Below are 13,731 nucleotides of genomic sequence, written 5' to 3' on the forward strand. Positions count from 1 at the left end.
TCCTGCAGAGATAAGATCACAGCGGAGGATTAAAGTCACAAATGAGCAGACCCTTTTATCCCTCTGCCTCCGGGCTGGAGGAGGGGCCCCTCTCCTCCCTGGAGTGACCGCAGTTAAGGAACGGGTGAGGGGAGGAGGTGAGAAGGGGCCGCCAGGCCTCCTGAGACCCCCTGCCCTTGAACCACAACCACAGCACCACCGTCTCCCTCTGCAAGCTGGAACCATGGCTCTGCCTGCCTCACCCCAACGGCTGAGTCTGGCTGGCAAGACGGGAGGTGGGCAGAGCGACAGGGCTGGGGGCTGGGCAGGGGCTGGGCAGGGGCTGGGGGTTGGGGAGGCAGGCTTCAGGTCTGAGCCCTCTCCATCTGGGGCTTGTTACTGTCCCCCACCAGCCTCCGTGATGCAAGACGGAAGGACACTGAGCCGCTGTGGGAGCCTCTCCTGGGTCGGGCTCCCCGTGGGCAGCCGGGGTCTGTCCACAGCCAGAGCCACCATCCCCCTGACCCTCCGGGGTTTGTGTACCTAAAATCAAAGAATGCTTTTCCTTTTCTTTCCCCGGAAAAAGAGACCAGCCACACTCGGGAAAGGAATCCTACGGGCTCAACGAGAGAGACTGAGCAGGCGCTGGAGACAGAGGGGGATTGCCTCTGTGCCTGGGCAGGGGGAGGGGCAGGGGGCGGTAGGAGGGACACCCCAGAGCTGGGCTGAGCGGCAGGAAGGGGCCCCAGAGGAGCATCAGGCTGAGCCTCACACAGTGTGAGCAGAGCGTTAGGGGGCTACCCGTGCCCGGACCAGGGCTGCACCTGCTGTCGGCATATGAGCCTCCCGCATCAGGCCTGGCGGGGGTCGTCCTGCTGGGGTGCAGGAGAAGGTGGGCTCTGGCCCCGCAACCGCCATGCTCACCTGGGCCTTGGGCAGGATGCTGGCTATGGGTTGAAGTGAACCCTAAGAAGATCCATCAGAATCTCACCCCAGGACCTCAGAAGGGGAGCGCGTTCGGGACAGGGCTGCTGCCGAGGCTGATGGTTAAGATGAGGTCATGTCGTTGGGAGTAGGACAAACACTGGATCCAGTGATTGGTGTCCTTGGAAGAAGAGAGGGGCTCACAGACCCGCACGGGAGTGGGGCCATGGGAGGGGCCCTAGAGGAGAAGGCGGCTGTGTGAAGACAAGGCAGAGCCAGCATGGGAGCGGCCACCAGCAGCGGGACAGCATGACGGGGCAGAGGCGGGAAGGATCTGCCCCCAGAAACCCCGGAGGGGGACACAGCCCTGTGACACCTACAGTTCAGATCCTGGCCTCCGACCCAGAGGAGGAGTGGGAGCCATCCGTGCCGTGGTGATTTACTGTGGCGGCCGGAGAAGACCCACAGCCCAGCCGCCCACGAAGACGACTACCCCACCCCACCCCGGCGCCGCACACAGGTGCTCAGATCACGCTGGGTTTGTCCCCGCACTGGGCTCGAGCCAGCTGGACCCGGCCCCAGAGCACCCCGGGTTTGGCTCCGGGGTCCGGGGGGCCGAGTCGGCCTCCTGCCTCCCGCATCCCCCTTCTTCTCCGCATTTCCTTTCACTCCACAAGGAGTACCCCATCACACCTTGGGCGCCAGGGGGAGCCCCATCCCTGCCCCCATCCTACGTGGCAGTGTTGGGACCCACACAGCAGAAGGGCTGACCAGAGTCCTGGCAACGGGCCTCCGCCCGCCGACAGCAGGCTTAGCAGGGTCCAGTGCAGAGAGTGGACGTACTGGGCCTAGGAGGAGGAGGACACGGTTTGGGCTGCGCAGACTCAGGGTCGCAGCCAGGCTGGTGCAGGTGGCAAGCTCAAATGCCACAGGAGCACAGGGCTCAGGGACACCAGGGCTGCCCCAAGCCCCACAGCTGGCCCTCCCCCCTGAGCCCGCTGCTGCTCTGGAGGAGGCCCCCAGGGGCTCCCTGTGAAGGGCACGGCCGGCTGCACACTGGACCTCCACCCTGCAGGGTCCCGCCCTGCGCTGCCCCAGTCCCTCACCGATTCTTGTCCCCTGGCCTGGCCGCAGGCTCTCGTCCCTGGCCCTCCCCTTCCTCCCCCAGCCAGCTGCCCCCCGGCCCGGCACGCCTGTCCACTTCCTCTGTCCCCTTCCTGCCTCACTCACAGGCAAGACGACACTGATGTAGAAGGAGAGTCAGGAAGTCACAGAAATCAGCCCGTGTCCCCTTCACCTATGCCCGATGGGCCCGTCGCAGCACAGAGCACCCGGGAGACCAGGACGCTGACTGGAGAACAGCCCAGGGACCTCGTCACCTGTGTGTGGGAGCAGGTCTGTGTGCACACTTGTGTGGTGACCATTAAGGGTTGTGTGCGTGTCTCCACGTGCACGAATACGGGTCTATGTGTAGGTGTGAGTGTGTGCGTGTGCGTGTGTGTACGTGTGTGTGCATGTGTGCACGTACGTGTGTGCATGTGTGCACATCCATGTGCGCGTGTGTGTGTGCACATGCACATGTGCGCCTCGGGAAGCCTTGGCCATGGCTTGGGGGTGGAGCCGCCATCCCCTCGAGGTGCCCTCCTGCTGCCCCGTCCCCGGCCCATGACAGCCACCTGTCGGCTCCCCAAGTCCTTCACCGTGTCCCTTCGGGGAAGTGCCGCGAGCGAAATCATGTGCTGTGCAGCCTCAAAGGGCAGCCTCCGGTCACTCAGCGTCTGTCCGAGGCATCGTATGACACACACCTCCCTTTCCAGTACTAGCCCATGGCCTGGACGTAGGAAGGCTCTTTGAATCTCACTTTAAAAAAAAAAAAAATCCCATGGCAGTAACCTTGAAGGCAGACCAAGAGTCTGGGGCTCCAAAGGGACAGCCGTGGCCGCTCTGAGAAGGGAGACTGTTGGGGGTGCGTGCAGGGGGCCGGGGCCGCCCTGCACCGTTGGGCCTCCAGGCTCAGCCTGGCCGGCCCCGGGGTGGAGAGCAGGACAGCCACAGGGACACAGACCCACAGAACCGGCATCACCTGTTTCCAGAAGACCGAAGATCCCCGCTGACACTGTCCACACCTGCTCCCTGGACTCTGGACAACGAACAGAGAACTTCGTGCGAGCTGAGAGAAGGTGACACTGTTATACGCCTGGAGGGCTCCCCGGGGCAAGGCGACAAGGTGGGTCCTCAGGACTTGGAGGCGGGGTCACAGGTGAGCAACGGAAGATAAGCGGGCAGGGCCTCCCCTGGGCTGAGGGGTGCTTAGGGCAGAGCCCAGAGAATCAACACCCACAGAGAAGGGGAGCAACCTTCTGAGGGTCCCAGAGTCCCACTGACAGGCCTTCCCAGGCAGGGGTGCGGGTGGGCAGAAGGACAAGGTGCTTGCATGGGCGTGGTGGTCAGCATGGCATTCTGCTTCGAAAGAGATGCCCCAGGCCATTGGCAACAGGAGCAGATCGTGCACATCAAAGTGAGCTCAGGGCGCGGCAGGAGGATGATGGGGGATGTTTCCCATCACCCGAGCCTCCGGGAGGTGCCAGGGACTGTGGGGCCTGCCAGAGCCAGGCTCTGACGGAAGGGGGCTCTGTGTCTGCAGAAGCTTCTCCAGGGAGAAGCAGCTTCCACTGTGGGGCTGGAAAGGAGGAAACCCACAGCTCTTTCTCCAAGAATCAGAGCCCATGCGCAGGGTGGGAGCCTGACCATGGCCTCCTGCCTCCCTGAACCCCTAGTTGGGTTTCTGAGCCTCTGTTTCCCTACCTGTAAAACGGGGGTGACAGCCTCAAAATTGTCTCTGGAAGTTGCCATGGGAAACAGGGTTGAGCCCTGTCCTGGAGAACACTGAGCCCGGCAGACAGTGTGAGGCCTGGAGCCCGCAGAGCAGGAGAGAATAAGTCCCTGGTGGTGCTCAGGCCACTGTCTGTCCCTCCACCTCGTGGGACCACCACCCCGTGATGGCCCATTCCCGCCTCTGTACCCCCAGATGCCACCTGCACCCTTGGGACACAGCTGGTGGCCCCCAGCGTCCCCCACCCCTGGAGGGGCTATGTACATGCAGGTGCTCGGGCAGAGAAACAGTGACATTACGGAAGCAAGTGACCACATCTGTCCCGTTGGCTCATTCCATGGCAATTGCTAAAAAAGAGATCAGCAAGCCTGCTTTCTTCGGAAAGAACACGCAAGCTCCTTGTGCCCCAGCCGGCTCCTCACACCCTATCAGCAAGAGGCCAGGGCTCCAGCCCCGTGTGCCAGCCCCCACAGCTCCCGGCATGGCGACACAGGGTCTGGGAGCCAAGGGTCCCAGGGACCAACCCCCAGGCACACAGTTGGCATCCAGGTCTGTTTGCTCAACACAGAGTCTGTCAGACACATTTTCCCTGGTTCCAGCCCCTTTTTGAACCAGATTCATCTAATTTCTCATCTTTATTTTGGCAGACAAAAAAAAAAATGTAATTTCTAATTTAAAATTTAAAAAATCATCATCCTCATCAAAATGCACTCAGCTCAGATGGTGTTTAGGAAATTATCTCTGTCATTCTCACACACACCGGCACGTGGCCCAGCAGGAGGGACAGGCTCTCCCCCACCCAGATACTCCATGTACCGCCGCACCTGCCACGTGAGGGAGCCCCGGGCCTCCCTGAGGGCTGGGGGGCACCTCTGCCGACCCCACAGAGCACAGGGAAGACAGCAGTGGAGCGGCCCTGCCCTTCTCTGCCAGCCCGCTGTGTGACACCAGCTTGTGAACCCACGTCTCTGGCCGGAGTCTGGTGCTCTGGCATCCAGACGGCATCTCGGGGGACACACTGTGCTATCGTGGGGATTCATGAGAGGCGTTGGGGAGGTCACAGAAGGGCCCAAGCCCAAAATAAGGGATTGGGCTGATCATGATTTTACCCCAGATAAACCGCAAACATGCCGTGTGTACGGGGGCGAGCTAAGGGAGCTCCCTGACCTTCAGTTTCCTCATCTGCAGAAGGGCTCCCCTCCCAGAGCGATCCCCAGCACGTGAACGGTGGGCGCCTTGCCTAGCGGAGAGCATTCCAGCCTGGTTCTTGGGGGAATCCATCTGCTCTGCAAACGGGACTGCCGCGCACACTCTGCGCTTGGAGAAGGAGGAACTTAGTTTAGGTTACTGGAGAAATCCCCCATGAGAGCGGAAGGCGGACCTCACCAAATCCTGCATTTGCCAGACGGAGAGCCAGCAGCTAAAGAAGGCTCAGCTCCTCTCCTACCATGCCATCCCTGAGGGGATCGTGCGCCAGGCCCCAGGACTGTGCCAACTCCCCACGATGGCCACGGGGGAGCTGGCATGTGAGTGCTGATCCGAACAGCACGGCAAGGGGGTGGCGGCAGTGCTCTCCTCCCGTCCCCACTTTGCAGGTGGAAAACCCGAGGCTCTGCGTGGAAGGCTTGCCCAAGGCCCCAGACGTCTGATCACACGGGCCCTCCGGCTGCAGATGGCAGAAACGCTGCTGGCTGTCAGTGGACCGTAGGAGGACGGGTCAGCCCTGAAATCCCGGGAGAGCCAAAGGTCCAACAGGCAGGAAGCTCAGGGTTCACCACGAGCCTGGTCCCCTGGGGCAGCGGTATTCCAGCCCTGAAGAGGCCGCGATGAGCGCGTGGACAAAAGGATAGTAAAAAGCAAAAACAACAACAACACACACACACACACACACGAACATCAGGAAGCAACAGACCCCAGAGCGGGCTGGAGCCCCGCTGGGGAGCGCTAGGACAGGCTGCAGTGCGGTTGGGCCCCAAGAAAGAGCGGGGCCTCGTGACTATTCCTGCGCTTCCTCCCCGATCTCTGGTTCCCTCCGCCTGTCGACCGTGGCCTCACCCCCTCAACCTGGAGCAAACCCCTGCTGGTGGGAACCTCAGGGCTCACCGCTCCAGCTCCACGCTGCACGCTTAGAATTGCAAACCAGGGTGCAGGGATTGGCCTTTACTAAGAGAATATCCCAGAGAAGCGTGTTGATTGGCTCCGGTGGTGACCTCTGCACCAATCAGTTGTAGCCAGAGGGCAGGGCCAAGTGCTGACTGGCAGCTCCTGGGCCACTCACATGGTCGAGAAGCGGAAGGAGAAGCAGAAAGGGGCTGGGCCGCGGGAACAGGGCTGTTCTCTGCAGTGGTACAGCCGGATTCCAACGCGGAGCTCCCCACCTTCCTGCCCCTCCGCGGGCTCCCCGCTCCGAGCCCCTAGAACTGCCCCCAGGCCCTCGCACAGCCCCAAGGCGGCACATAAATCCCTGCCCGCTCTGCCTACCCCCTTCAGAGCCCATCTCTGGTTTGGGCCAGGCACCTGCCTGGCTCTGAGCTCTCCACCCCTCACTTCACCCTCTCCCTGGAGCTCTGAGGACACCCCCCCCCCCGCTTCATCAAGGCATCTGGGGCTCACTCTGGTCAGATCTCTGGCATTTCCAGCACTTTCCTGCAGGAGGGCCTCAGCCACTCTTGCAACTTCCTGAGGGCCAGTGAAAGGTGGGGACCACGGCGCCTGGTCCTGGGGTTGTCCTGTGGCCGGCAGGTATGAGGTGCTGGTGCGGTGGCCGTGGGCATCTGCGGGAGGCGCGGTCCCCTCCCTGGCCTGGGGGACATTGTCCATGAAGCCGAGGTTCTGAAATGCCAAGTCCTTGATGATGGTGAAAAAGCTGCTTGCCGAGGGGGACAGTGGGCAGGAGGATTCGGAGGCGGAGGCCTGAGGGTGGACAGATTGTGAGCAGAGCCCGGGCCACAAGGGCTGGGCATCACCAGCAGGCAAAGGAGGCAGCCACTCAGTGAAGACTTTGACCCAAGAGGCAAAACAGTAGACAAGACAGAATGTCCCCAACCCGGGAGTCTGGAACAAGGGATGAGATCGAATTTTGAGCTTCCGCATGACATCACTGGGGCCCCATCAATGCCATGACCCCTCTGCAGCCTTTCCACTCCACACTACAAAGGCCCCTGGTGCGTTCCAGGAAAGCAGGGTCTCTCAGTACCTGTGGTTCTGTCCTAGCCTCTCAGGAAGCAAGGGGGCTTACTCTCAGAGAGACCCAGCTCAGTCAAGAGTGGGCAGGCCACCACTGAGCAAGGTGATAGCAGAGACAAGCTGCCAACCCTTGTCCGCAGTGTCTACCCACACTGCAAGTATCTTACCTTCATTGTCCATCCCATGGGTCAAGCATTGCCCTTCAAGAACCCACCATTAAACACCAAGTGCTCGTGGGATCCTTTATTCCCAGAAAAGCCCTGGGGGGGCAGCTGTCACAACAGAGCCCCTTCTCAGCCTTACAGGAAGGTGAGCGCTGGCAGGAAGCCGGCTAAAGACAGCCTCCCCCACTGGCTTGCGTGGTGTCTGCCCCTCAACCATCTGGCTCGGGCACCAGGAATCCCTGGGAAAATGGAAACATGCTACTTAGAAGGAGGGACAAACAGCTGTGGAGCCCTGCTCTTTGTCAAGCAGCTGACAAACGTTCCCTCATTACCTCCTCACAGCCACCCCGTGTGACAGGTGGAGAGCTGCAGGTCAAAGTCACGCCAACACTCAGATTCAGAGTCGATTCCTGTCCTCCCTGTCTCTGAGGAACTGTACCTGTTCTGGGGGGACATGCTGTGGATCTCCCCGCCGTGCCTTTGGTCAGAGTCCCCACCGGACAGCGGGGTCGTGCGCAGGGAGAGAGGAGAAGGGAAGGTGGCGGTCAGGGTGCTGTCCACAGAGGCAGGGTCCTGAATCATTGGGGGAGAGGTGCAGAAAGTGTCCCTGGAGCAGCGAGAGGAAGCCCCACAACCGGGAGTAGAAAGTGGGTGTGGAGATCATAGGCAATCGCTTGGACTCTGGCCAAAATGCGCACCTCCCATAGGAAAGGTAGATGTCCCCAAACTCTCTGACCCTTCCGGTCCCCTTCTTTCCACGGCTTTGATTCCACTTTAGGTTTACTTCACTGACCCCCCCCCCAAGTCTTTGCTTCTGCCTTTTGATCATCCTCTTTGCACATAGGCTTAGTTGTCAAAGTCCTGCTGGTTTTGGAGGACCAAGGTCATCCAGGAAGGCAAAAGCATGAGATGCCCCCCACATTGGCTCCAGGGGTTACCCAGAGCAGCTGAAGGACAGCAGAGACATTCGCATGGGGCCTGAAGCCATGGTACCAAGAACAACTGGGAGGAGGTGAGTGGAGCGTGGTGTGAATGAATGTGAAAGTCTGTCATGATGGCACTGGTGGCCTTGGTGAACTGTGGGCGGGAGTGTGGCGGTCCAAGCTCAAGCAAGGACCTGACACCAGGTGAGGATCATCTCCTGACCCTCAAGGAAGGCCAGGACCCCATTATTTCATTATTCGTTAAGCAGTGCTTACAATGTGCACTCATGGCACCACCGGTCCCTGACCCACCCACCCTCACCACACTTTGCTCATGTGACCTTCATCTCACACCAGGGTCACAGGCCTGTGGCTCCAGCCCTCACTGCCACATCCACACTGCCTGGATCCCAACGATGGGCACAAGTAATCTCCTGACATTGTTGAAAAATTCATTGACTGAAGGGGTATTAATTTCCCATGTAAGTGTTCACCAAGAACTTGGCCATCAAACAGCCAGGTCCACAGTTTGAACACCCAGACCTGCATGGCCATGCATACTGAGCCACGGCTAAAGCTCTGTGCCCCCACATCCCCAGCTCCCCAGTGGAGATAGACTTTCTCTCAGGGTTGTCATAGAAGAACATGGAGAGACGGACTTGTAATAGCTTCACCCAGAACAAGGGGGTGAGCACGCGCCTCTTCCTTCCCAGAACACTCCAGAGGGTCGGGGGTGGGGGGTCTCTCTGTCTTTCCACCACGAGGAGAACCATGCTGGCAGGGCTCAGATGGTCAAACACAGGAAGATGGAACTGAGACTGAGATTGTCCGCGCAGGGAGGAGTACCCAGGGACCGGGCGGGGCCGAGGCGAGCGGCGTCATCTCAGGAAGAACTGGAAAATTGACTGAAGTTGGATTATTGGCCAGGATTGGGTTAAGGCCCAGAACTGAACTGACGACAATTGAAATGAATTGAAGGAACTGAATTTCGCTGGATGGAAGAAAGGAAATCGGATTGAATGGAAGGAATCCAATAGAACGGAATTGGAGGTAAATTGGCCCGATTTGGTTTGAATTGAGGAGTCAGTGTGTGGGCCGGAGGGAGGTCTGGGGCTGAGTCGAGAGCAGGGGCTGAAAGAAGTCAGGCAAGTTTTGTGGACTGAGCTGAATGACGTTCAGGGGCAGGCTCGTGCCTGCATCTGGCTTCAGGGAATGAACACTGAAGGAATCCCCAGCGGAAATGCACTGTTCCCCAGGTCCTGTGATTCAAGAGCATATATGGAGCTCCTACTGCATGCCGGTGAGGGGTGAGGACCTCAGACATACTGCCACAGCAGAACTGGCTCTGCCCCCAGGTGGGCTGCGAGCCTGCTGGGGGCCAGAGATCGGCTCAGGGAGGAACAAACAGGCCAGAAGGAGCCCTCTGAGGTCTGAGCCTTGAAACAGAAAGAGAAGGTCCCAAGAGGGCGCAGTGGCCCATGGCTCGGGGTCACACAAAGAGCCACACCTTGAGCCACAGCAGTGAGAGCTGGGAAGGCTGTGGGCTTTGACTTTGTGTGCTCTATGACCCTCAGTGTTCTCATCTGCAGAAGGGGGACAACAGCTTCCTCGGGAGAGTGGTGCAAGAAGCGGGGGGGGGGGGTGTCAGAGTTTCTACCCCCCACAACAAGGGCTGGATCTTTCCATTCCGTCCCCCAAAGACACTGGGATTTTCAAAGCAAACTTCACAGGCCTTTGACTACCTTTTCATCTCCTAGAGGCTAAAGGCCCAGGAAGAGGGGTCACTTCTGATCCTGGGGTCTGCTTGTCTCCTACCTGTGCATCCAGTCCCCCACTGCCCCCCACCCCTGCACCGGGCATCCTGAATGCCACCCAGCAGACCACCTGCTAGGTCTTCCCAATTCTCCTGTTCCCAGCCTTGCACCGTCCTGGGTCCTTCTCCCCCTCCAGGCTCAGTCACACAAATGCCTCCTCCATGGAGCCCTCCAGTGTGCCAAGACAAGGCTCATGCCCTCTTAGGGCAGAGGCATTTTCATCTCTGCATCCAGGGCAACACACGGGGCTTGTGCTGTGAGACACATGGCCCCTCGGGGTCCATCCTGGGCTTTCCGTCTGGGGCCTTTCATCCTGGAGCCTGTTTTCATGTGCAGGTTTTCAAGGACTTTTTTTAGACACTCCATCTTGGGAGACCTCCTCCCCCACAGCGGGGCTGTAATGGGAATCACCAAACGCAGCACGTGCTGTCCCAGTCACAGGAGTCTAGCTCCTTCTGAGCATTTCTGCACGTTTTCTCTGTTGTTTTCCTCCAACTTGTGTCAAGTTCAAGGATTTTTAGTCAATTAGTCTAAGAATACCTCGGCCTTGTTTTCATATTTTTAATAAGCATTTAGTGCACGTGTGTGGCAGCAGACACTGGGCTCCTGCTGACTCCCCAACGTGGTCCCAGCTCCTGGCTCTGCCTTTCTGTTTCCACGTTGCTGTCAAGGGGGGGGGGGCGATCCGAGGATGGGACGCGCTGCCCTCCGCAGTGACAAGGATTCCTTTGGCCGATCGTGCACTCAAGGGGTTGCCAGCACTGAATCCCCGGGGCACCACGCCTGTCCTGCCTTGTCCTCGGCCGGCATCCCTGCACCACTCAGGGACAGGGCCCCAGATGCAAACCCTCCCTCCCGGTGAACCTATCTGAGCCTATTTTCGTATCTAAAAATGGGGCCCGTGACCATTGATTGGCTCCTGCAGGTGCTGGGAAGCTTAAGTGATGGGTAAATAGTGCTTCACAGAACAGCAGAGTGCACACATCTGCCACCACTAACGGTCTGCGCTGGCTACTGCTATGGTCCTAACCGTAATGATGATAATGAGTCACGATATCAATTAATGCACAGCACACAGTTTTTAAGCTAAAACATAGTCCTTAAAAAGAAATCTGAAGGGGCACCTGGGTGGCTCAGTTGGTTGACTAGCCGCCTTCAGCTCAGGTCATGATCTCAGGGTCCTGGGATGGAGCCCACATCAGGCTCTCTGCTCAGCGGGGAGTCTGCTTCTCCCTCTCCTCCCCACTCGTGTTCTCTCTCGTGATCTCTGTCACTATGTCTGTCTGTCTCTCTCAGATAAAGAAAATGTTAAAAAAGAAAAAAGGAACTCTGAACAACTTGGGAAAATGGAAGAAATGAGTGTGTAAAGTAGACCCCTGCTGAGAACTCAGCGCCGACCTCCCGTGGCCGAGCTCGCCCCTCCATGCTTGAGCTCCCAGCACGTTCCCCCCTCGCCACTTGGATCGCCTGAAAAATACACTGAACTTTACATTCTATGCATCTCCATGTCTTTGCAGAATTTCTTACGAGCGTGTTATTTAATAAAGAAATTAAGCCTTCGTCTGTCATATTTGCTGCAAATATATTTCTGAGGCCATATTTTTTTTTTGCCTTTTTATTTGGTGGTTTAATTTTGACATGCAGAAGATTTTCATTTTCATGCAGTCAAATCTGTCCATATTTTCTCTCCTGATTCCTTGTATTAGTTCTAAACTTAGGAAATCTTCCCTCTCCCGAGGCATGATGAATATTAAATTCTACTTAATTCTCACTTTTCCGGGCCCTGATTTTTTTTAAATATACTTAACACTAATCCCAACGGAATTCAGTTCCGTGAGCGGGGGTGGGGGGGCTGGCTGAGCTTGCCGCACTGACCTCCACAGAGGAGGGGCCTCCCGTGGGCGCCGAGCCCCTCCTGGGTGCCCCCCGCCAGCTCCCGGACCCTGGGCTCTGCCGGCGCTGCCTCCTCTCCACCAGTGCCTCCCTGGCCAGCAGCAGGAAGGAGCTTCCAGAGAACAAATGGACTAAAATCCTTGAAATGCTCAAAAGTAGAAAATGACCTCAAAAATGGGCCAAACTGCTGCTAACGGCATGTTTGGTGAGGAACTCCCCCTCCAGGCACCTCCATCTGCGCTCGCCTACGGCCTGAACCCAGGGAGCTCCCACTCCACTCTGTCCCTGCACTGTGCCGTCTAGGCCGCCCTGCCCCCGCAGGCACCCGTCCCCTTCCGCGGCCCCCTCCTCCCCAGGAGCAGCCCAGAGCAGGAACAAAGCCAGGTGCACCGTGGGGCCCTTCGGACCTCGTTCCCAGCCACCACTTATATGACCTCCTCGAGCGAGAGGCGGCCCCATCACCCATCCCGCAGATGGATACACCAAGGCCCAGAGACAGCCAGGGAGTGAGTGGGGGCTCTGGACCACAGGCCCGTGATGCCCACAGCACTGGGCAGCCTCAAGCAAGCGTGCCTCCAGGAGGTGGGCCTGGAGGTGCTGCAGGAGGAGGCCGTAGGGCGCCCAGAGGTCTGTCCTGTGCCCTGCCAGCCTCAGTTTACCTTCCAGGAGAATGCAAGGCCAGGACTGGACAGCTGACGTTGCACAAGCCTCCAGGCCACTCAGCCACGCTTCTTGGGGCTAAAGGTTCTGCTGGGAGCAGCAGGATCAGCCTCCTGGGCCGTCCTGTCCCCAACCTTCACCCCCATCGCCTCTGCTCCTCCCTGTGAGCATGAAAGCCAAAGGATCCAAGGCCGCACATTGATGGAGAGAAAGACGGGCTCAGCCGAGGGGCTGGGGGCGGCGATGACCGAGGGCCCGGGTGACAGGCAGCTGGGCCACGCCCTGGGAGAAGGAGGGAAGAGAGGGTGGAGTGCTGCCCTGCCCGCCCGGACCCCCGTCAGGCACACATGGGACAAGGAGATGTGGCCAGAAGGCGTGGCACGGGGACATCAGCCGTGCCCCCCAGAACACAGCGGAAGACTCAGACTCAGATCGCCTGGACGGTCAGCAGGCCAGCGACCCTCCGGCAGACACAGTGGAAGGGCCAAGATAGGAAGGAAGCACACACAACACTGCATCATCTGTCTGACCGTGGGGACAGGCCCACACCGGGCGAGACCGCCTTTGGTAGGCCAACAAGGCAACTGAGACCGAGGCAGTGCCAGACTTGCCCGGGGCCCCCAGTCAGGGGGGCAGGGGCTGGCAGCCAAGCCTGATCCCGCAAGGGCTTGGGGCGGGGGAGGAGCGCGCCCGCCTGGAGACCCAGCTCCCGGCTTCCCAACTGAGGTCTGGGCCCAGAGACAACCTTCGGGAAAGGCCCGTAAATCACCTGGAGCGCTGGATGGTGGGGGCAGGGCCAGGCCCCCCAGCGGCATTTGGATTCTGGCATGTTTATGGGCTTCAGAGACGCTGGCCAGGTGGAGACGGAGTACTCAGCCTATTAATTTGCTAGTTAATCATGCAGGACATTTGGTAATTAGAGCACGTGCGTCCCCAATCGCACTGGCCAGCCCCTGGCTGGGCTATAATTCACTCACCACGGTGCAAACAGGTGCCAGGAGCCCTGGCCTCCAGAGCTGACGGCCAGAAGACTGTCCCCTCCCCCAGCCCCACAGGCCTTGGGCATACAGTGTGGGAGCCCCGGGCCCTGCCGTGGGGACTCTGGGCTCCCCCATAGCATGTGTAGCCCCGAGGCCTCGAGGTGACCCCTGAGCCCACTTTCTGCGGGACCCCAGCCAGGTCACTCAACCTCTGTGGCGCTGGGAGGCTGTGAGGAGGAGGGATATGGGCTTCGTTAAGTCCCTACTGTCAGCGTTCCCGGCAGTTCCAGGAAGCAAGAGGACTCCGAGCTCTGGCACGTGTCCCCTTTGTCACAGCGTCTGCTCCGTGCCTGCCTTGAGCTGTCACAGGTCAGG

Source organism: Mustela nivalis (genome assembly GCF_964662115.1).
Source record: "Mustela nivalis genome assembly, chromosome: 2".
Taxonomy (NCBI): domain Eukaryota; kingdom Metazoa; phylum Chordata; class Mammalia; order Carnivora; family Mustelidae; genus Mustela; species Mustela nivalis.